The sequence below is a fragment of the Tachypleus tridentatus genome, chromosome 1 (genome assembly GCF_004210375.1).
Source record: "Tachypleus tridentatus isolate NWPU-2018 chromosome 1, ASM421037v1, whole genome shotgun sequence".
NCBI lineage: Eukaryota > Metazoa > Arthropoda > Merostomata > Xiphosura > Limulidae > Tachypleus > Tachypleus tridentatus.
In genome coordinates this window covers 146,959,227-146,984,679 of record NC_134825.1, presented here as the reverse complement: position 1 = coordinate 146,984,679, position 25,453 = coordinate 146,959,227, and the positions used below count along the sequence as shown (strand labels likewise).

The 25,453-nt window shown below is 34.1% G+C and overlaps 2 long non-coding RNA genes across 2 annotated transcripts in view; one reads left to right on the top strand and one right to left on the bottom strand.

The window, feature by feature from the left end:
• Positions 1-25,453, bottom strand: part of LOC143226343 (uncharacterized) — a 60,722-nt gene that overhangs the window by 15,508 nt on the left and 19,761 nt on the right. The gene's annotated exons all lie outside the window — the stretch shown is intronic.
• LOC143255747 (uncharacterized) lies at positions 17,403-17,793 on the top strand. Its single transcript, XR_013030831.1, has 2 exons — positions 17,403-17,558; positions 17,664-17,793. It is a non-coding gene; the product is annotated as an uncharacterized LOC143255747 (long non-coding RNA).

The window sequence follows — 25,453 nt, the reverse complement described above, 5'->3', positions numbered from 1 at the left end:
ACAACAATGATTTTCTTTATGATTTGTTTTTTAATTAAGCATAATATTACATAATAGGCTATCTGTGCCTTGCCCTCCACTGGTATCGAAACCCGTTTTTATATCGTACTAAGATTTTGGAGTTACTGCTGAGCCACTCGTAGAAAAGTTCCTAAAAATAAATGTGATTTTGTTCTTATAACCAAGCATATTTTAAAGAAATAAATACTTTACGTCATTGTCAACTTTTTAAAAGAAAACACAAACTCCTGTTAAAGGTGCAACATTTCACGAAACACGTATTCTGATAAGCGTTAACAAAGTCATGAATATTATTAAAAGGCTTTGACTTCACGTTTAAACCCTGGAAAAAAGTAAATATTCTGTTTTCTATTTGTCTAAGTACAATACTTTCACGTAAAGCCAATAGTAAAATCAAACTGATTAATTGCTGCGTTTAAAACTGCCTTGGAATTTAGGGTAAATCGCAAACCATCAGTGCTCTATGTTGGACGAAAGCACAATTCTGTGTTATATTATTACATTTTAAAAGAGTATCTAATAGAATTAGTCTTGATTTCAATAAGTTGATGGTTGCAAGGAAAAAGAAAGAAAATTAAGAAAGTTTCTTATTTGATTGCTTGTTTGAAGCTAAGGACAAATCTACGCAATGTGTTATCTGTGCTATGCTCACCACGGGTATCAAAACCCGGTTTTTAGCGTTGTAAGTCCGTAGATATACCGCTGTGCCACTGGGTGATAGAAAGTGTTTTATCGTAGCGTATGTGAAAGTCAGATAGAATTTATTTTATTTGAAACATACTACCAAAGTTTATGTAACAAAAATATTTAAAATTAACGTAAAGAAAGAAAAATGTCTGACTACAACCAATGTAAAATTAAAATGCTGAATATGTTGTATTGAAACGAATTTGGAGCCTCAACATGTCGTTACAGTCCATGTCTTCATGCCCAGTCATACTTTATCTGATGGTCATGCGCATCCTGACAATCACCCTGCAGCACAGTTTTCGTTACACAAGGTTCCGTCGTAAGGATGTCATGTTAAATGCATATCACTACTTCTTCCATGCTTTCCATAATCAACCTAGTATTCAAAGATGACGGTTTCTCAGCGATATGGTCAGTATGTCTTCATTTAGAATAAGACAAATACCCATTCAGTTTCCAAATATTTGAGTTACATGACAGTTGAACGGATATGTAGAAGCAGTTTTTTACACGTTTTTGTGTCGTTTTTTTTAAAAGACAACCTTTAATTATATTACATAGTATTAACTAAATGACTTTTGCCACTGACCTTTCTGTTCTTATTAGGCCTTTCAACCTATAAAATCGTGGATCTGCAAGTAGTTTGATACATAAATAGTTTATAAACGTTTATTTAGGAAGCCACTGGGGTCATATGAACTTTCATTAGTAAATTTATGGCTAACTTGAATTTTTCTCATTTGCTTTTGTAAGTAGTAATTTCTTTCTCTTGTTGTACATCTACAACCTGATATAAAGTATATAAACTTTACTGAAGTTATACCAACCAAAAGGTGATCAATGTCATGCTTTATAAACAAAACTGAAAATGAATTGATTATATGGAATTTTTATGTCATCCACACTATTGTCTCAGACAAGATGTTTACTTGCAATGTAATTTAAGTAATAATAGTAATAATGTTACAAATATTTTGTGGCCCGGCATGGCCAAGCGCGTTAAGGCGTGCGACTCGTAATTCGAGGGTCGCGGGTTCGCATCCCTGTCGCGCCAAACATGCTCGCCTTTCAGCCGTGGGGGCGTTATAATGTGACGGTCAATCCCACTATTCGTTGGTAAAGGAGCAGTCCAAGAGTTGCCGGTGGGTGGTGATGACCAGCTGCCTTCCCTCTAGTCTTACACTGCAAAATTAGGGATGGCTAGCACAGATAGCCCTCGAGTAGCTTTGTGCGAAATTCAAAAACAAACAAACAATATAAATATTAACATAGAAATAATTTATTACGTTTAACGTAATTTGATCTTTCTAAACTATGTATCAATCCCTATATTTTCAACACATTAGAAACAGAACTGTTGCTTTAAATGCACCTGCAGGTTAAAACCTGGCTTTACAGTTCGGTACCAAATGTGTTAAACACAACGTAATAACTTACGTTCGTCACAGAGTGAGTTTAAACCTTTCGCTTATCAACTCTGCTTCCATTTATCCAATGTCGTTTTCTTTAAGCTTATTACATGAATTGCCGCACAAACGTCAGTGAATTATCTGTAAATATTTAGTCTTCAAAGACTTCGACATTTTATAATACGTACACTTATCATTCAATGCAAAACTAACATTCATACTTCGTTAAACGTATCTTACAAAAAATCACAATAGAGAGTTGTGTTGCAAAGTGACTTCATTTTTATATAAAGTGTGACTAAAAGTTAAACTTTTATGCATCACTTAGTGCATTAAATAATCTAGAGAAATGTAATCTCCCGAGACCTTTATGAAATTGAATATCTGAAAATAAAAACTGTACACTGGTATGCAGTGAAACAGCAATAACATGAGTGATAAACGAACATAACATACTTAACGAAAATCACTCTCAAAATGCAACAGTAACGTAGTATTGTATATGTTTATATATCTAGTTGGCTTTTTTTACTGTCAAGCTTTCAGTCATATTTGGTTCTTCTGGCTTACAATCGAAACAAAACGTTTCATAACGAACGAAAGCCAACTTGTATGACATACTACAGCAACAAAAGTATTTAATAATTACGACAAATAACGCTTATTCATTAATATTTAACAAGACCGGCCAATTGAAAGATTAAATTACTTGAAATAAGCAATAGAAAGTAAATATGAGTTCGTTTGACAAATTCGATTTTAAACAGTATCCTCTGCAGGAGAAATTAATTTTTAATTCAAAAATTTTCTGTTATAATAACAGAAAAAAAAATAACAATTTCTGGTGTTATGACTTTCATGACAAGCACAAAGAGTTTTGTTTTATATTTGTATTTAAGTTCGAAGGAAAGAGAATTTTCGATTAAAAACATATAAACAAACATTGTTTTGGTAAGAAAATATTATTCATGAGCAAAGTGGCCCTATTTATGGTTTGTGATTTAAATTACACGTTGAAAATCCATCAAAAGATATTAGTTACATGGAAACAAATTTTCAGGAACTCAGAACATTGACTACGTGTGTTAATAGTATATGTAATCTACAATTGTAGCTAATTAAAGAGAATTAACTGAACAAATAAAATAATATGCCTTGGGGATTACGAAACTTACTCTGAGTAGACTTGAAACAGCAGACAAGTAAGACACCTTGTAAGCGACAAACGTTATTTTAAACCTACATTTTCTCTCTCTTTTAAAACTTTTTTTAGCAATAAAGTCATGTAGAATACCTTTTCTTTAACCATTTTCCCTGTGTTAGGTCACTCAATGGTTTTATGGTTTTATTTGATTGCTTACCCAAACAGGAACGACTGAAAAATATCCTACTAGTATTATTGAGAAAGAGTTGAGTACGGTTTTATCAACTAAATCTCCCAGATCTATATTTTCTGTTGAATGAAAATAACCTATCATCATTCACACGTGCTTTAAGAGTCACGCGCGATGTTTGTGTGAAGCTCTCTTCTAACCTCATTTGTTGACCAAAAATAAACCATTTCCTACTGCCACGTTCACAAGCACCAGCTGCATATCACATATGATATCCATGGACGTTAGTATTATGTACAATTAATCACATGGGATGCAGGGAATAGTAATAAGGTTAAATATGTATAATTTTACTTTCATTTGGATAAAACTTTCAATGTTGTTTTATATAGTTGCCGTTTATAAATATTAGAATCCTGTTCGATTACAATCAAAGGAAAGTGAAGCCTCTCCAAAATTTGTTACAATCAAGTACAAAGAAAAATACTTGAATTTTGATTAGTTTACCACCCTCACATTAACAAATTAGTTCTATTTTAAAACAGGACTCATGCTGTGCGAGAATGCAAATTATTAGAAAATAATCTTACTAGGAACAGCTAGATGGTTAAACCTGTGTTTAATTAATATAATAGAAAAATTACTGAATGTGCGAGAGTTGGCGGGTTCGACCGCACTTGCGAGAGATACAAAAATAAGATAATCTCAACGTCAGGACTTTCCCTACATTAAGCATTTATTTATATACGTTTCACAGTATCATTGTAAAACTATATGATGAGAAACGAAACCTTGTACGAAATATCTTCATGATAGTTTATCACTTTAGTGGTTTGGAGTCGAGCAAACAGGAAAAGACATGAAACGTGGCTACTAATAACATATTATTTCTCTGTATCTAAAAAATAAGCAATATAATATAGATATTCCAACCAGATCTATCCACATGTTTTCTATCATTATTGTATAAAATGGTGAAATACAACTCAACTAATCACATAGATGTGTCAAGGTTATCTACGGCTGTTAATTTCAGACGTACGTATTCTCGTGAAACCACAAGGGCAAACAATAATAAACATAAAGAAAAAATCCCTTAGCGAAATGACTACAGTCATTCCTACTTCCTGAGTACGAGTTGTAATAACTGTTTTCAGTTTAATTGTTTATGTCGTGTCTTCGTTAAATATAAGTATGAAGTCATCATATGTTAAAAACAACAAAAACGAAAGGATATACGTCAACAACGATATACATCAAAGTTTTGGTGCATATCAGTACGAATTTCCTAGCTGAAATAATACAGACACAGTAGTGGCTAAGACATTATTTGCTAGCCTGGATACTTCAGACATAGTAGTGGTTGAAAATGTATTTACCAGCTGGGATACTATAAACACAGTAATGGTTGAAATTGTTCTTACCAGCTGTAATACTACAGATAGAGTAATGGCTGAAATTGTGTTTACCAGCTGGAATACTACAGACACAGTAATGGTTGAAATTGTTCTTACCAGCTGGAATACTACAGATAGAGTAATGGCTGAAATTGTGTTTACCAGCTGGAATACTACAGACACAGTAATGGTTGAAATTGTTCTTACCAGCTGTAATACTACAGATAGAGTAATGGCTGAAATTGTGTTTACCAGCTGGAATACTACAGACACAGTAATGGTTGAAATTGTTCTTACCAGCTGTAATACTACAGATAAAGTAATGGCTGAAATTGTGTTTACCAGCTGGAATACTACAGACAGAGTAATGGCTGAAATTGTCCTTACCAGCTGTAATACTACAGATAGAGTAATGGCTGAAATTGTGTTTACCAGCTGGAATACTACAGACACAGTAATGGTTGAAATTGTATTTACCAGCTGGAATACTACAGACAGAGTAATGGCTGAAATTGTATTTACCAGATGTGATACTACAGACACAGTAATGTTTGAGACTATTTATTAGTCGAGATACCACAGACACAGCAATGGTTAAGACGCAAATTATATTAGTGAACGGCATGACAAAAAATATTACGCTATGAATTGGGTTATTTTGACGTAAATAAAATGTTAGGGTTAGGGTTAGGAATTTAGCACTACGTCATCTACCTATTTTAACACTAATTATTATTAACCAGAATTAGGTTTTCGTTTTAAGTGAGCTGATGAAAGATGACATAGTTCGAAGTAACAGTATCAGCTAACCAAAAATATCATAATCATGTTTCATATATGTATTATGTTCAGGTAACATTTGTATTCTTTCATATCAAAAGAAACATTGGATATATCAGGCTATCTACTGGACGTATTTGTCATTTTAATATTTCATTTAATTTTATAAATAAATCTAATAACAGATCAATGTGTCAACAGCTTTCCTTGCCTATAGGGGCGCGGCATGGTCGGGTGATTACTGTACTCGTTTCCTAACCTGAATATCGCGGGTTCAAATCCACATTACCCCAAACACTCTCACCGTTTCAGTCGTGGAGGCGTTATACTGTGAAGATCAATTCCACTATTCGTTGATAAAAGAGTAGCCCAAGAGTTGGCGGTGGGTGGTGATGACTAGCTACCTTCTCTCTAGTCTTACACTGATAAATTAAAGACGGCTAGAGATGATAGCCCTCGTGTAGCTTTGTGAAAAAATTCAAAAACAAGCAAAAGTAATAATCCTTATCTGTATGTTATAGAAACATAGTGTTATATCTTTGTGGAATTTTGTACTTGAATAGATCAATCAACTTTCTTTTATGTTTGTTATATTTTTTATGATATTAAATTTCCATAGAAATAAATACTCCAATTCTTGTTATATCTCAAGCTACTCATTTAGGATTATTATTCTAAAAGCGAAATTTTCACAATACGTTTAGTTTAATATCTATTGTTGTATATTTATTTAAGTTATTCACGGTATTTTTGCAGTCTCGATAATAAATTCTTAATCACATCAAAAAAGTCACAATCACTTCTCACTCTCTAATTTAGCTGGAGACTCGTTTTGAATTTATAGATAAAGTGATTAAAATTGTATGTTAAGCTTTCGTGTTTTATTTTTACTTTATTGTCATTTTAACGCAAAGTCACATTGGGCTATCCGTTGTGTGCACCAAGAGGAATCAAACGCTGCATTTTAGCGTTTTAAATCCATAACTTACTGCTGATCCATTGGAAGACTTTTTTATACTTTATAAAAACAGGGAGTTTTACAAACTTTAAGTTTTCGTTTACTTTACCACGTTTAAGAAGCTAGGTTTTTTTCGCTGAATTTATTACAACTATTCTAGAATAAACAGTGACATGTACATCAACATGATACCTGCAGTATGTATCTCGACGTAGTTTCTGAATGTTGCTACTGGCAACATCAGGTTAGACGTAATCAATGTTGGTAATACACATTAGCACTGAATATAAAACAACCTGAGATTACTTAGTAATATACATTCTGGTTTTCGTTAACCGGGGTTTACTTAGAAGATTCCTTTGAATCTTACAAAACATTCACGTTTGTAATGTGTGGTAGAATGTATCATACACATACGTTTTTTTTATATATTAGAAGAATGGTGCCTGATAGGTAAACAGATACTGTAAAAAAGGTCAATTAAATCCCTAAAGACCTCATTAGATGCTAAATACACACCATATTTTCTGGAAAGTAGTAATTGATGCATTTAACTGATGAAGTACTTACGTGTCTACATTCCAAGCCAAAATTCTATAAAAATGTGGAAATGTTCCCAGTTTCAGACTGTTTTCATACTCCTTTTAGGACACAAATCCTAAAACAAAATAACCCACATACACCGTCTGGGGATTTCCATGTAGCTTACCCAAATTACGGTAATCAAGCCAGCCAACTGTGGGAGACTGAAGCACGCACAGACACGCACATATACACATCATCTTTACAAAAGGGTGTTAAGTGTTCCAGTCTTTGAAATTGTTTTATTTGCAAATGTAAATTTTATTGTTCTATCCATGAATAAAGGACATAAAAATTGTATTGATATATAATAATAACAAGTATTACGAAACTTATTGTTTATTTAAATACAGCTTGTCAATATAACTAATTATTATTATTTTATATATGCTCATTTAGTTAGTGAGACAGTCTGGATGTAACAACCCGCCAGTGGAACATTGGTGTGTCTGCTAGAAACCGGGTTTAGGTACCTGTTGAAGGCAAAGCACAGACAGCCCATTATGTTGCTTTGTGTTTGACTATAAACGAGGCCCGGCATGGCCAGGTGGATTAAGGCGTTCGACTCGTAATCTGAGGGTCGTGGGTTCGAATCCCCGTCGCACCAAACATGCTTGCTCTTTCAGCCGTGGGGGCGTTATAATGTGACGGTCAACCCCACTACTCGTTAATGAAAGAGTATCCCAAGAGTTGGCGGTGGGTGGTGATGAGCGGGTGCCTTTCGTCTAGACTTACACAACTAAATTAAAGACGGCTAACTCAAATATCTCTCGTGCAGCTTCGCGCAAATTTCCAACCAATTGTTTTATTTCTTTTGGTAATTAAAACCAATACCTTCTTTCAAATAAATATCTATTAAAAGACGGATAGCGCAAATAGCTAACCCTACTATAAGTAATACTGTACTTACGATATCACGACACATTTTGAAGCCTAAAAGATATATTTGTCGTAATAGATAGAGTTGATGACAGACAGTAAATAGCGTCATTCATGTTAAGTATTAAGAAGCATTTGTTAGTGAAACTTTAAAATCATATAGATTGTTATGAAAAATTCTACACTGTGACTTGAATGATCAGTTATCTAAATCATTCCTATATACGTTTCACTTTCCATGCTAACTGCAGTGAAACTTCTTCGTCATTACGAGCTCATGATCCAGAGTTAAGCGAACGGTTGTAAGACTGCTGGACTTAATTCCAGTGAGACTTCTTGGTAATTACGAGCTCATGATCTAGAGTTAAGCTGATGGTTGTAAGACTGCTGGGCTTAATTCCAGTGAGACTTCTTGGTAATTACGAGCTCATGATCTAAAGTTAAGCTGATGGTTGTAAGACTGCTGGGTTTAATTCCAGTGAGACTTCTTCGTCATTACGAGCTCATGATCCAGAGTTAAGCGAACGGTTGTAAGACTGCTGGGTTTAATTCCAGTGAGACTTCTTGGTAATTACGAGCTCATAATCTAGAGTTAAGCTGATGGTTGTAAGACTGCTGGGCTTAATTCCAGTGAGACTTCTTGGTAATTACGAGCTCATGATCTAAAGTTAAGCTGATGGTTGTAAGACTGCTGGGTTTAATTCCAGTGAGACTTCTTCGTCATTACGAGCTCATGATCCAGAGTTAAGCGAACGGTTGTAAGACTGCTGGGTTTAATTCCAGTGAGACTTCTTGGTAATTACGAGCTCATGATCTAGAGTTAAGCTGATGGTTGTAAGACTGCTGGGCTTAATTCCAGTGAGACTTCTAGGTAATTACGAGCTCATGATCTAGAGTTAAGCTGATGGTTGTAAGACTGCTGGGCTTAATTCCAGTAAGACTTCTTGGTAATTACGAGCTCATGATCTAGAGTTAAACTGATTGTTGTATAACTGCTGGGCTTAATTCCAGTGAGACGTCTTGATAATTACGAGCTCATGATCTAGAGTTAAGCTGACGGTTGTAAGACTGCTGGGTTTAATTCCAGTGAGACTTCTTGGTAATTACGAGCTCATGATCCAGAGTTAAGCTGACGGTTGTAAGACTGCTGGGCTTAATTCCATTGTTTGTTCAAGTTTGTCAACATTTTATCAACAGTTCTGGTCATACTTGAGTGTTGGTGACAAATGAGAACTTTTCATACACAAAACTGAATCAATTCAATCCCAGAATTAGCATAAAGAGAGAATGACTGATTGATGGTTATTAAGCACAATGATCCACAATGGCCTACCTGTGCACTTCTAGCGGTTTCTAATGTTGTACGTCCGCAGACCTAGTGCCAATAAAGTAGGCGCATAAAAGAAGAAAATAGACAGGCAATCATGTTCCATTACCCTTCATAAAGACTGCCTTACATTACTTACGTAAGAAGAAAATGTGCACAATAACTAAACTCAGTGGGGCCATTGGAATTATTTAACGACTTCTCGTAACTAGAATATAGAGGATTCTTAATTATTATGGTTTGGTTTATTTTGAACTGTGTGTAGAGCTACATGATGGCTATCTACACTAACGTCCCTAATTTTGCAGTGTCAAATTAAAGGGAAAGCAGCTAGTCATCCACCCACCGTCAACTCTTGGGCTATTATTTTACCAACGGATAGTGGGATTGACCGTCACTTTATAAGGCCCTCACGACTGAAAAGGCGAGTATATTTAGTGTAACGGGGTTTCGAACCCGCGACATTCGATTACGATTCAAGCGTCTTAACCACCTGGCCATGCCGGGCCCTGATTATTACGGCAAGTACAGGCTACGTTTTTCATTTAAAATTAACCCAGTACACAGTTTTGTTGTTTATTATAACAAAACCGAATACATTTTCATCTCATTAGCTAAGCGGTAAGCTTAGCTTAGCTTAGCTAACATTCGGATCTACATTTCTATGGTAATCACATCGAAAATGGCTGATTATGCAAGTTTGAAAGTAAACAAATAAACAACGCATTCGTAAATAAGTAATTAAACGTTCGATATATAAAGTTCACGAAACATGATTATAAAATTATTCAATATAATGTTATTGTATATGCATTCGTGCAAAAAAAACAACAACTAACAACTGTAGACCGAAAATTAAAACAAGGTTTTCTTCCACTTCGAAAACGAATTTCTCGTCACCAGTATCTTCTTTTCAGACATTTTTCATTAATAACAACTTTTCGGTGTATAGAAAACTTTCTACACAATATAATTTTATTTTCTTAAAAGTTTACTTTACCGTTTTTAATGTATGTGTTTGTTTGTGTTTTCTTATAACGAAGCCACTTCAGGCTATCTGCTTAGTCCACTGAGGGGTTGTTGTTGTTTTTGAATTGAGCACAAAGCTACCCACCTACTGTGCTCTGCCCACCACGGGTATCGAACTCCAGATTTTAGCGCTGTAAGTTCTCAGACATACCGCTGAGTCACTGGGGGGCCCCCACCGAGGGGAATCGAACCTCTGGTTTTTGAGTTGTAAATTCGTAACAACAGGGAACGGTTTTAATGTATCCACTAAAACATATTTTGCGAAGTGGGTGAATTCAACTGAAGCACGATACGAGGTCTGTTCAAAAAATACGCGGACTGTTTGAATTGCGCGGCTCCAGTTGGTTCCAGGGGAATCCGCTTGGTGTCGCTAGGTTCGCACAGATCAGCTGATTACGACGCCATTTCCCGATTGCAGATATCTTCATTTGTGTATTAGCTACGCGGTTTTAAGTGAAGTGCATTTTTTCGTTTGGCGGATTTCAGAATGAATGACCTGAAGGAGCAACGACTTGCTGTGAAATTTTGTGTTAAACTTGGAAAATCTGCGACTGAAACTTTTGCTATGCTTAACAAGGCTTACGGTGATGTTGCTATGAAGCGCACGACATGTTTCAAGTGGCATGAACGTTTTAAGGATGGTCGAAAATCCATTGAAGATGGACGTCCTTCCACGTCAACTGACGACCCACACGTCGACAAAATCAACACCCAGGTGCGGGCAAATCGACGTTTGACTGTCAGGGAGCTTGCTGAAGAGTGTGGGATATCAGTTGGATCTTGTTACGAGATTTTGACCGAAAAATTGAAGATGCACCGCGTTGCTGCGAAATTTGTGCCTCAGAACTCGTGAGTTTTTTGGCCAAACACTCGATCACTGTTCTTTCCCCTACTCACCTGACCATGCTCCTTGCTATTTTTTCTTGTTCCCCAAACTCAAAAGACCCTTGAAAGGAAGAAGATTTGAGACGATTTCCGAGATTAAGGCAAATGCGACGAAGGAGCTGAAGGACATTACAAAAGAAGCGTACCAGGACTGTTTCAGCAAGTGGAAACACCTTTGGGAAAAGTGTGTGCGTTGGGGAGGAGAGTACTTTGAAGGGGTCCCAGACCTGTAACTTCTAAATAAGGTACATTTTGTTTTATGACGTCAGTCCGCGTATTTTTTGAATAGCCCTCGTAAGTTCTTGTAGTTGAAACTTCTAGTGTAACTAGCAGTGAAAAGACTATTCATATTCCAAAAAGTTTGAAGAACATCCGTCTAATACTGTGTATGTAAAGTCGTTGTATGTAGCCAAACATTTTCCCAACTAATTGCTTCTGTTTTTGTGCAATAATAATTGCTAGAGACAGATTTATAGTGTACCAAATAAGTTATTATACGATCCGTGTGGGGTAACAATTTAGTAGGATGTAGTAATGACAGGATCATAGGATGGTAATGTATCAGTTTAATCATCGTAAACTGTGTGTTTAGCGAAATAAGAGAAACAATTATTGATAAAACCGTCGCGAAAAGCATTAGCCACATCGGATAAAGCAATACTAATTATTTAGTCATTATTACAGTGTTAAATGACAAAATAATAACGAAGCCCTTTTAAATATGTTTATTGCCTGAAAGACAACAAATGTATAGATTTGTTTGTTTGTTTTGAATTTTGCATAAAGCTACACGAGGGCTATTTGTGCTAGCGGTCCCTAATTTAGCAGTGTAAGACTAGAGGGAAGGCAGCTAGTCATCACCACCCACCGCCAACTCTTGGGCTACTCTTTTGCCAACGAATAGTGGGATTGACCGTCACATTATAACGCCCCCACGGCTGGGAGGTCGAGCATGTTTGGCGCGACGGGGATGATATCCCGTGACCCTCAGATTACGAGTCGCACCTCTTAACACGCTTGGCCATGCCGGGCCTCCTAAGTAGAGACTAGGATTTATTATTTATTAATCTCTCTGCTTCGGTAAAGGATCACAAAACACAGAACCTTAAATTCAAAGTTCAATACGTTAACCGCTAGGCTAACCTTGGATCCATAGTTCGACATGTTAACCACGAGGCTAACCTTGGATTAATAGTTCGGCATGTTAACCACGAGGCTAACCTTGGACCAATAGTTCGGCACGTTAACCACTAGGCTACCCTCAGTTCAACTGTGAAAGACTGTAGTCTAACAAAATAGAAGAAATGTTTTAAGAAAATTATTTAAAACATTTTGATAAATGTATCAATACAGACTCTTTAGCAAACATTTTGTTTCTTTGGAAGTTTACAAGCAGTAATGTCGAGCAAAATTGTAATTAACTTAACCTTCAGAAAAGTAACCAGTCTAGTCTACTGTTCAAGAAACGATGAATATCAAATTAAATTATACTGTATATGGCTTTATTTGATTGTTAACATCCACACCTTTTACATATGTAAAGGGGTCTCTAAATAACTCTGTCTGAAAGCTGCAATATTTGTACCAAAGATCAAGTGAATAACAAATCCGCAATTTCTACTCGGGTTAGCAATAGAAATTACGCACTCTTTCTATTTGTGAAGACTGCAAGTGAATTTTGTTTGCACTTTATTGAGATAAGGTGTAAAAGATGTCTGCTAGATAAGTTTAGACTGACGTAAACATATTTTATCATTAAATTATTATAGCATAATCCAGTTTATGATCAGCAGCAGACATATCTTACCTATATTCATTACTTTCAATGTAAATTACACTTTAGTTTTTGATTGTGTGAATGTTCATGAAAACACAAAGCATTCACATTTCTGTGTTAATTAACACACCCGTTAACCTCCTTGTGATTTGTCAATTTTATTGGCAAATATCATAAATTTAATACATACTGACATTTAATTAACTTATAAATTAAATATAAAAATTTCCGGCTATTTGAAATCTTAACCCGTAATACACAAAACAATAAATCGGAGACTCGTCCGTGATAAATTATAATACGTAACAGTGAATAAACGAAACTATCTATAATGTGTTATGAAATTAACAATTAAATGTAATTTTTAACTCCAGGCAGCGAATAAGTAACAGGACTTGGGAGATGTGGGGCTTAATTTTAAGCACCTGGGCCTTACTCTCTTTTGTTTTCTATATTGTGTGTGTGCAGTCCTGATGTCTTTTATGTGTGTGTGTGTGTATGTTAATAAACCATTTCAATAAACCCACCTTCGTCGTATACATAAAAATAAACAGAATTATACTAACCAAAATGACAGTGTTGTATACATAGGGTTATTAGTGGGGCTCATGTCCCCATGTAATTCCTTTTGCACACGCCCTGGTGATATATTATTACTTTTATTGGTAATTACTTTTGTGTGGACTGAAACGCTTCCTGTAGAATTAAAAAATTAGATTACAGATTATTATACTGAGATTAACAGTAATTGATAACTATTACCTCACATGCTATTAGTATTTCATCACGTTATCTTTCAAAGTTATTAAGCCAAGCATTACAGTCTGAGTGGGTAACAGGCTTCAAGGCCTTGGATTTAATAAAACATGTGAAAATATATTACCGGAGCCTCTTGGGTGCAGCACGTGGTGATATAGAACTACTGACTGTGGTACTGAATAAATTAAAATTATTGTAACATATCATATATACACATATAATTATAAGCATATACAGCTTTAACCCTGTCTCAAGATTAGAGTTACTTAATATAGGCAACCACTTTCCAAAATAAATAAATGTACGAAAAGAGACGTAAGTATTTATAATTTTATCGGAATTTATTTGATGATGGTTTGGAGTCAGTTTGTTTCAAAAGCATTATATATATATATATATATATATATAACAAGAGAGTCCACAAAGCTACAGAATGAGCTATCTGGGTATCGAAACCGGGTTTCTAGCATTGTATTGAAACAACGCTCAATTACTGCACTTATATCTTTTCTGAACTAAAGGTTTTGCAGGGTTTTTTTTTCCCTATCAATTGGTGTAATTGTAATCGAACATTTAAAATTTATAATTATAATATTTATACTCGATGTTTTATTGATTTATAAATTTAAAGCAGCATATTAGTATAATGTTCTCAATTCGCAAGAAATTTAGAACCGAGTATATGCGTAAAATAGTTTCAATTGTTACAGAAATACTGAAATATCAAGTATTTAGTTAAGAACTGCTATTATTATGTCTGAAGGTAAATAGATAAATGAACAAATTAATTTCTGACAATAGCAAGCATGCCATCTCCACTGATAACACAATGTAACAAAATTTTTACTTTTTATTGTTCCTGGGCAGAAAGTGTTATTTCTCAATTGCTTATTCCTAAAGTAAATGGAAAATACCTATTTTCTCTTCAAACTTTGCTTTTGTGACCTGGGTAATAAATTTTCATATTTGCTCATTTTCCAAAACATTCCAGGTAAATTCAGTGCTGAGTAGCCGAATAGAGAATTTTCTCGAACTTACAAAAATTTTCAAGAACTTTCAAGAATGTTATGAAACTTACAAAAATTTTCAAGAACTTTCTAGAATGTTGTAAAACTCACAAGAATTTTTAAGAATGTTGTAGAATTTACAAGAATTTTATAGAACTTTCCATAGTAATATATATACAGGGGCTCACCACTCACCACTTCAGTTTAGTTCAAGCTATCTTAGTGAACACATATACCCATCTGATTTTATCAGAGATGGAGTCAAGAAGCTGCAAGCATTCTTCAGACGCATTCTGCTATGTATGTGACCAATTTATCAAGATAATAGCGAAAACGTACTCTGTGACAGTATCTACTAAAATGTGTGAAGCCTACAAGGCATGTTTCAGCATACCTGTCAGGGATCAAGACAAACCCTGGGCACCTAATTTTACCTTCGAGCACTGTAAACAAACTTTAGAAGATAAGACGGACAATTTTTACTTGCTTAAATAGTAAGATTTTATACTATACAAATTTTAGGCCTTTTAAAATTTAAATATCTTTTAATTAATTTATTTTTTTTTAAATTTCCAATAGTACAAACAAAATATCACAAATAATTTTTTTTTTAATTTCCAATAGTACAGACAAAATATCATATATAAAATATTTTGCATGAACCTCTTACACATTAGTTGTGGATAAAATAAATTTATTCTTCATAATAACAATTTTATTTAAGTCTTTTGCAGAGGGAAAAAGAGAGCCATGAAATTTGCTATTCAAAGAATTTGGCGTGAACCCACTGACCACTCAAGTAATTGCTACTTCTGCATGGTGGATTCTTCCAAACGTCGGGCTGACAAGGATACATCTGCTACCATGTATCCGGACCTTCCATCATCCATCCCCAGTGCCACACTGCCCTGAGCTCCCTGTACCCAGTCTGCCAGAGAAAAAGCAGCCATCCTCAGAAGAGAGCAGCAAATCAGAAGAGGAGGAAGACGTTGAAGATCCAGATTACAATTTCAAAGGTGCAGCTGGTGAGAGAAACCCATACTACCCCAACCAAAGAAACCTCAATGACTTGATCAAAGATCTTGGTCTAACAAAGTTGAATGCCAAGATTTTGACATCTAGGCTCAAGGAGTGGGATTTGTTAGATGAAAGTGTGTCGTAAGTCAGAAGATTGTTTTGGTTTTTCGAATTTCACGTAAAACTCCTCGAGGGCTGTCTGCAATAGCCGTCCCTAATTTAGCAGTGTGAGACTAGAGGGAAGGCAGCTAGTCATCACCACCCACCGCCAACTGTTGGGCTACTCTTTTACCAACGAAAAAAGCAAACTTTGAAGGGAATAATGACCATTTTCTGTACTTTTACAAACAAGCAGTTAAGAAATAAACGTATTATCCAGGAACAAAATTTGTGTTACATAGTGTAATTTTCACCCGTCTAAAGCAAGGGATTGGAGAGAAATGTTTGCATCTTGCATTCAGTTCGATACATAACTTTGAAGATGACTACAACCACATAATCTTTTTACAACACTTAGAAATATATTTGCTCACGCCGTTCACCACGACATACTGTTAAAAATATATTTATTAAGTGTTTATATAGATAAGCAAGAGCGTGCTCAATCTTGTCAATAACTGGGTGAAGAGAACAATGTTGGAGTTTGTTTGTTTGTTTCGAATTTCGCGCAAAGCTACACGATGGCTATCTGCTTCAGCCATCCCTAATTCAACAGTGTTAGACTAGAGGGAAGGCAGCTAATAATCACCACCTACCGCCAACTCTTGGGCTACTCTTTTACCAACGGATAGCGGGATTGACCGTTATATTATAACTCCCCCACGACAAGGCGACAATGTGCGGTGCGACGGACAATGTTGGAGTATTGACCAGAAAGAATAACGATTTGAGAAATGTCTCATATAGCAGTGCCCTCTGGTACAACAATAAGTATACGGATTTATAACGCTAAAATCAGGTGGGCTCAGCAGATAGCATGATGTGGCTTTGCTATAAGAAAACACAAACTCATGTAACTAGTTTTATTTTCAGCGAAACTCTTCGAGTTATTTTATTTCAATGGATACGTGCATAAAACCATAAAGACCAGAAGTAATAATAATATACTATATGACAAGAGTTATCTATATTTTGTGTCATAGTCCCTAGGCGAATCGGTTATATATTTACAGGCTTACAAGTAAAAAAGCCTGTGTTCGATTCTATGCAGTGAATAGATCTTAGAAACACTGTTATACAATTTTACGCCAAAAAAACTACCTTAGAAACATGCTTATGTATCAGATTTACCGTTATACGTTTAATTTAGTACGTACGCTTGTTTCATTATAGTTTCCTTTTTTGCACATGACGTATGTGTTTACTTCGTATTGCGAAAGCTCCGCCTGTTCTCGCAATTTTCAAAAGATTCTTGAGTTGGAATCAACAATGTACTAGGTGTGTATGTTATACTAGTAATTGACAATATTGTCGCCAAGCGAACTGTGGTGAATGTTCTAGAGACCGCGTGATTGGTAGTTAAAAACCGCCGCACCGAGAGACAGGTACGATTATTATTATTAGACAGCTACAGTCAGCGTACTATAGACCTCGGAAGCTATAACTGTAATTAGTGCCTATTAATCGGAAAACTACGAAATTAGACCAGGAACGTCTCTAGGTTTTGAACATTACAAACCACTCAACTTCAATGAATTAACTTTAGACGTTAGTATTTCTATAACAATATCAGATATGTTCATCGGCAAAGAAACATACAGGTGCTTTAAGGTTAGCTAGCTGTCAAAAAAATTGTGTTTGTTTTTCTTATAGCAAGGCCACATCAGGCTATCTACTGAGTCCACCGATGGGAATCGAACCACTGATTTTAGCGTTATAAATCCAAAGACTTACCGCTGTACAATAAGAAGTGTACTGGTGTGCCAATAAAGAATTAATTTGATCGTTGTGGACCTGGGTCGTCAATAAACTGTTCAGTTCCAGATCAGATATAAATCCTAGTATTGTTTGCAAGTTTATTTAAACTCTTCTATATAAATAATCATTTGTAATAACCGTTATTATAAACTGCACCATTTTTTGCTTGTATATCAGAATATATTTCTGTTAAAAAGAGAAAATTATGTGTATCGATTTTGTTGGCAAATATCATACATTTGATACATATTAACACTTAATTAACTTTAATATTCAAATTTCCAATTATTTGAAATAGTAATACGTAACGTACGTAACATAATAAATCGGAGACTCATCTGAAATAAATTACGGTATGTAACGCTTAGTAAAAACATAAGAAAAGTAAACTTTAAATATATTTATTCAAGCGTGAGAAGGAAAAGTAAAAAAACAAATTAACCGTCCTATGAATACTTATATTGGGTTGAGGAATAATTCGTGAGCGTTTTTTCAAGTTAACAAAATATGTTCATAAATGAAACGCTTTCGCAAAATATTTCATGTCATTTGGTAGATATTTTTTTGCTCTAGTAGATGGTGTGTTTGATTTTCATATGTCTTTAATTTTTGCTTTCATTTTCAGCTCATTAAATGGAATGTCAAGTGGGCAAAATCGAGCATTTTCGACACCATCTGCTTTTCGCATTTAATTTCTTGCAATTTCGTTTCAAACAATGCATACTATATACCTAGGTATTACATGAAATAAAGTATCATAATAAATGTTTTTGGTGTAATGTGTTCATGCATTGAAGTATTGTATAGTCTTGCATGTAATGCTTGAATGAATTTATTTAAAAACGCTCACGAATTATTCCTCAACCTAATATTTAATATATTTTATTATAATTGTTACTGATTTTAAAACCGTCAAAAACGTTATCTTTAAATTATCTCAACATCTCGTAGACCAGAATTGCTGTTGGTAATAAAGAAAAACGTTGTGAAAGTTTAAGGAACAGTCTCAGATGTGAAATAATGTTTTTTTTGGTAGTAAGCGCAACATAATGGGACATTAATGAAACAGAAGTGAGATATATCAGGTTTTTAAACAATATCCTCAATGATAGATGATAAAATCTATTGTGTTTATACGTAAGGAATAAAAAGACCTGACGTTCATAGTACATTTCTGACTTACAAAATAATGCAAGACTACAAAATGAAACGTATAAATTCTTACTATTTGTATATTGATATGTTATAATATCTTGATAAATTATTTATAGATCAACGTATCCAGTATTATTCATATATATATATATAAACAAGGTAGGTTACAATAATTTTTACACAGACAGAAAATATTAAACTATGCACAACAGATGATTTAAGTTTAGTTTAACTCATAAAATAAGACAATAAGACAATTTTCTAATATTATTATTACGGACCGAAGATTGTTGAGACTTAACACTTTGACATCTTTACATTGTGTGCTGTCCACTATGACATATTTCTGTGGCTACAAAAATAATGATATTAATATACACATTTTAGAGAACGAATGTACCTCATTACAATGATACATATTCTGTAAAATTATACTGAAAGCTATTTTCATTTCACTAACTTGTATTGAAGGAAGACTCATCTCATTGTTACTCATTTCGATTAGTGACAAATGTGTTAAATAAACATGTTTTCTTTATAAATCTATCTTAGAAACTGATGTAAAATAGGTTGGGTTTGTTTGCTGATTTTGGATATTTAGCGCAAAGATACATAATATCTTTTTTGCACTAATATTGAACTGATAGATTGGAGGAAACGCAATTACTTAATGTCGTCAACTACAAAAGTTTGGGCTACGGTAAAGGAAGAATTATCCGTTAATTTTGTAAAATAGACACGCCTTCAAAGTACCCTGATCGATACTGCGGAAATAAGGTTTGAACTTTAAGACTCTCGGATTTACAGTCAGACACATTAACTACTAAGCCGGGAGCCTAACATTATAAAAGTACGGCATTATTCACTTCGGGGATCATCGGTAAGTTTACGGACTTACAACGCGACTTTGCTCTAACACATACAAATAAATCATATTGTTAAAATTATTTAGTTTCTGTATCAGTTTAACTTTCTTATAAATTGTTTTCGGAAATTCGAACCATTTACTAAATGAAAATTGCGTTACACTTCGTGGGAGTTCTGTTTGGGTACTTACAAGCTACAAAAAATTCTTGCAGAGGTTGTCTGTAAGTGGTTTGGTGCACCATTCTGTTCCAGTAGGCATAATCATTATTACTTCTATATTGTAGAACTGTCTTCTCAAACTAATTGAAGTACGATAAACTATTTAGTGTCTCTGATATTTATTTAGTTTTATTATGATGTAATAATATGAACTGATATGTCAAAATCGCAAAAAAATCAAGTAATTCAAATATATACTTGTATATATATATGAATAATAAAATGTTATACTAATACATATTAACATGCAACTGGTTCTTTAATAGCAAATAGTTCCATTGATTATAACAACAGTACTTATAGAATGCGAATAAATTCTAACAAACAAGGTTTCTAATTAATCCTGTTACTAAGACAACAATAAATAGTTACGGAACAAAACACCAATATCTAAACACTACAAGTTGAAGAATCATTTCTGTTAGTTTAAAATTACCGCAATAATTTAAACTATTAATTAATAGTAATTTTCACAAATATTTTTTTTCCTTTTTTTTCCATTTATATTCATCTTTATAACTCTGAACATACTCCACATATATATAAAGTACTAAGTTTAGTCATAAGAACCATGAAATTCCTCTTCCATGGTTAACCCTCCTTCGGTTCTACTTTAGCACAACCACAGTCAGTTTATGGATTTCCAGAAGATATGTTTCATTTGAAATCTTAAAAGAAGAAGAACTGTATGATAATTTGTAACAAATCAAATCAACAATATAATTTTTTTACATTTAATTTCAGTCGTGTCTGTAAGTGATTTACACTAGCAGGCTGTACGTTTAATCTAGCTCATTAATGCCGCAAATACAGCCGATACAGCTGAAGATATTATTATGATCTAGATTTTACAACTAATGAATCAACGCAATCTAAAGGTTTATGGTGATTTAATATTAACACGTCAGTCAGTAGCCAAGAGGTGTCTTTACAGTGCAATTTATTGAACATTAAAAGTAAATTAAATTCACAATTTCCCAATTAAGGCTGTTTTGGATGCATCTTTCCAAGACTTGTATACTTTTGTTAATTAATAACTATTTAACTGAAATACTGCATCTTCAAATCTCCATACTAGCTAGTTCTGAAGTCTGGCCGTTGGAAGTAAATTTAGCGTATATCAATAAAAACCACATTCTCAGTATCATTAAATAAACAATTGTCAACCTTTTCGTGTTTAGCTTTCAACTGAAACTTCACCTGTGATTCGGTAAGAAAGATCGAAGCATTACAATAGTTAGCAGTAGGATGGGCAGACAGAAACACTTTGAAACCACCTACAGGTATAATATTGCACAATATTTACAAAGTTGATTCAAAACGGTTCCTGAATAACTCATTCTTGTGCTTGGCCTTTAAGCTCGTAATACACTGATATATATCAGTCACCTTACCACTTCAAATCACTTTTCGCAAACACTGAAATAGTGAGGAAAATGCCTTATATTTAGCCAATAAACACGATCAACTATAGACAGTTCAAATTAAGTAAAAACAGAACGGATAGTGTATATTTTTTAACAAAAACGTTCCCTACTGGCTCGTGTAGGGCTTGTTAATTTTTTTATTTTCAGTTTGCTGTATAGAATTGGTTTCATTAACTCATAAGTTACTGGTGTATATTTTATCTTTAACAGTTGTTGATAGTAGTAGTAAATCAAAGAAAATAAGCTGAAACCTAGATCAATCTGGAATTATGAAGAACAAGCCATACACATATAAACACATGTGTTCAAAAACCTCTCGCTTGAATTCCCATCCCACTAAACATGCTCGCCCTTTCAGCCGTTTGGAAATTATTATGTTTCTATCATTTTCATTATTGATTGGTAAAATAGTAGCCCATGAGTTAGCAGTGGGTAGTAATGACTATCTACCTTTTCTCCAGTCTTTCACTGCTCAATTAAGGACAGCTAGCGCAAACTGCACGAAATTCAAAACATAAAAAAACTAATCCAAAACCTCCAATGTTTGTAACCTTCATACATGAAAACGCTGACAATAACTACATTATCTTTTCAGTTTAAGTAAGACTTATGTTTAACTTATGTGTAAAATAATTACTTCTTAGTTTGTTTACTTCTACTTCTACGAGACGATTACGAAACAGAAATGATTAGCTTAACGGATCAAAAATTCGATAATATTTACAACATTTACAATTTACAACTAAAAATGCATTTCTTGTACCTTGCCAGACAAGAAATATTTCTACGCACGATCCAAGAACCAATGAAAAACTCTAGAATCTTGCAATCATCTGTCGGCTATCTAGGAATTATTTTACTTCATTCATGCAAATAGTTGGAAATGATCAAGTTTCATAAGACCAACCCTAAATCTTGATGGTGTGGAGCACGTACGCTGTGTTAGCCAACAGGAAAAACTTTTCTGATAATCTGGATTTCCTTTTCATGTAAGCGCTCATAATGAAAATCCCTGTATAATGCATAATTTTGTAAAAAGTTAACATCGATTATGAAGTTTACACTTGACGAAGGTCTGTAATTAAAATGAAAATCACACATATTTACAACAATGTGCTAAACTATGTGTGCAAGGGAAAATATGATAGGACAGATTTTTAAAGGATGATTTGATAAAAGCACAAGTATGCGCTAAGCTTTACTTCAATTACGTCTAGTCTGTCTTTTGCTGAAATATTTTGCAAGTGAAAACAACTTCGAATTGAGACAGCCTTAAGCTGAAAAATGATTCATTTACCAATGGTTTATACATTTCACAAATAAAAGAAATGTTAGGTTTCAGGAAATTCTATTTATATGTATCTAAACAAAAAATCATAGAACCGCTTCATTATTATTATTATTCCGAGAATACAAAAAATCTTTGCTATGTACCTTTAACTAATGAGAAAGAGGCTAAGTTTTGTTTCCAGTTGATCTTTAAACAATGGTTACAGTACACTATTCTTGTGCTATAATAGCTTTAGAACCAGGTACAATCATTCTTAGCTTTCAATAATTCGTGTATTAATAAATATCAAAATATTAATTATGAGTTTCGTAAAAACTGTAAGAATGAACCGTATATTAATATAAAGAAACATATCGTGTTGTTCATGTGTGTAGTTTGCTTACTTCAGTATTTAGATTTGCTTATTTTTCGAATTCTTATTTCATTCATGATCTTCGTTTGCTTTGTTTTTATTCTTGTAACAATTCCATATGAGCAAGTGCATCATGCAGGTTTTAAATTATGAAACATATGAAACCCTACAACAAGTTTTAATGTGTCTGAGGACGTTTACAATGAAAACACAAGTAATATCTTTATCTTAAGCTTATTACTTATATTATGATTAAATATCATTTTTCGTATAATATACCTAAATACTTGTTCCTCTATCCACAGTAATGTGAGATAAACTGCTTTAAAATCGCACGACTATTGATTATCATTACATATGTCGATCTACGGTGTACAGAATAATTCGAAGTAAACTGAATTTTGAAGTTGAACCGACCAAGAAGTATCACATATTTACTTCTTACTCCACAAGCTGCATATATATTTTCGTTTATAACTTGGTCGACTGTTGAATACCTCAACTGTAAGAACTGGCGGTCTGCTGTGTTCACCGAAAATGTTAATATGGATTTTGTATTATTCGATAATGTAATCGGTTCCTAAATATTGCCATATCTCTACTCGTTTTTATTTGTCTGTATTACATTTACTATAATTTAACTATTTCATTTAATATTTAGTTGTTGTTGTTGTTGTAGCACAAAGCTACACAATGGGCTATCTGTGCGCTGCCCACAACGGGTATCGAAACCCGGGTTTTAGCGTTCTAAGTCCACAGATATACCGCTGAGCCAGTGGGAGGCTTAATATTTAACACTATTATATGTAAACGTATTCATAAAGTTTTATCCATTCTTGCCATCGTTTATTCTATAAATTTGTGATTAGATGTTTATTTGTTTTTAAACCACAAAGCTACACAGTGGAATATCTGGTATGCCTATACAGGTATCAAAATTTGAGTTTTAGTGCTGAACTATTGGGAAAGCGGGGGATGGGGCTGACACTTGAAATAATGCGTTACCTTAGCTTGTTTGTTTGTTTGTTTGTTTTGGAATTTCGCACAAAGCTACTCGAGGGCTATCTGTGCTAGCCGTCCCTAATTTAGCAGTGTAAGACTAGAGGGAAGGCAGCTTGTCATCACCACCCACTGCCAACTCTTGGGCTACTCTTTTATCAACGAAGAGTAGGATTAATCGATACATTATAACGCCCCCACGGCTAAAAGGGCGAGCATATTTGATGTGGCAGGAATTCGAAACCGCGACTCTCAGATTACTACAAGTCGAGTGCCTAAACTACTTGGCCATGTCGAGTCGTTTCTAGCGGTGTAAGCCCGTAGATATTCGGCTGTGCCAGTAGGAGTCTCTGAAAGTGAGCTCAATAGGATATGATTTCACGAAGATAAGATTTCCTGTCATATTTCCTGATTAGTCGTCAAGTGCTAGTAACAGTTGTTCTTTGTACGTTTATGTATTTTTATTATTATAAAACATGTAAAAAATCACCTGTTGATTTTGTTTATTTGAAAAAAGATATAGATAAAAGTTTATTGTTATTATACCTAAAACTTAAACATAAATAATTAATTTATATCTTAAAAAATGTAAAAAATATATGGAAAAATATACAAAAAAATTTCAGTTACAAAGAGGTCAATCAGAGTGACATTCGTGGCCCCAAAACTATCCCCAGGTGTATGAAATATATTTTATGCTTTATAGACCGTATAATAAGAATAAAAACATGTACATAAAACTCTTCTTAAATAGCCCAAAATCACATCTTATATCACACTCACAATATTTATCTCATTATTTTCACATACATTTCTTAGCGTTTTATCCTTTGTATTTCAACCTATCCTTAACTTGTCTTGCTTAGATTTTTTTATTGAATATTTGTATAAATATAATTTTACCTGTAAACATCTAACTCGAATATCAAAAATTGTGGATTTGGCGTGAGGTTAAATAATGAGTAAATTATATATTTTTGCTTTCTCAGTAGTGCAGATGATTGACTGGGTTACATTAAAACGATTTCCATTGTGAGATTCTGAAAAACAAACAAAACGTGACAACCATTAAAAATTGGAAAGGGTATCTTTCCGATGTAAGATATGCGTACACTCATATCATAGATGCTTGTTTATTTTGAATTTCGCGCAAAGCTACTCGAGGGCTATCTGCGCTAATCGTCCATAATTTAGCAGTGTAAGACCAGAGAAAAGGCAACTAGTCATCACCACCCACCGAACTACTCTTTTACCAACGAATAGTGGAATTGACCATCACATTATAATCCCTCTACAGCTGAAAGGACAAGCATGTTTAGTGTGAAGGGGATTCGAAGCCGCGACCCTCGGATTACGAGTCAAGTACCCTAACCAC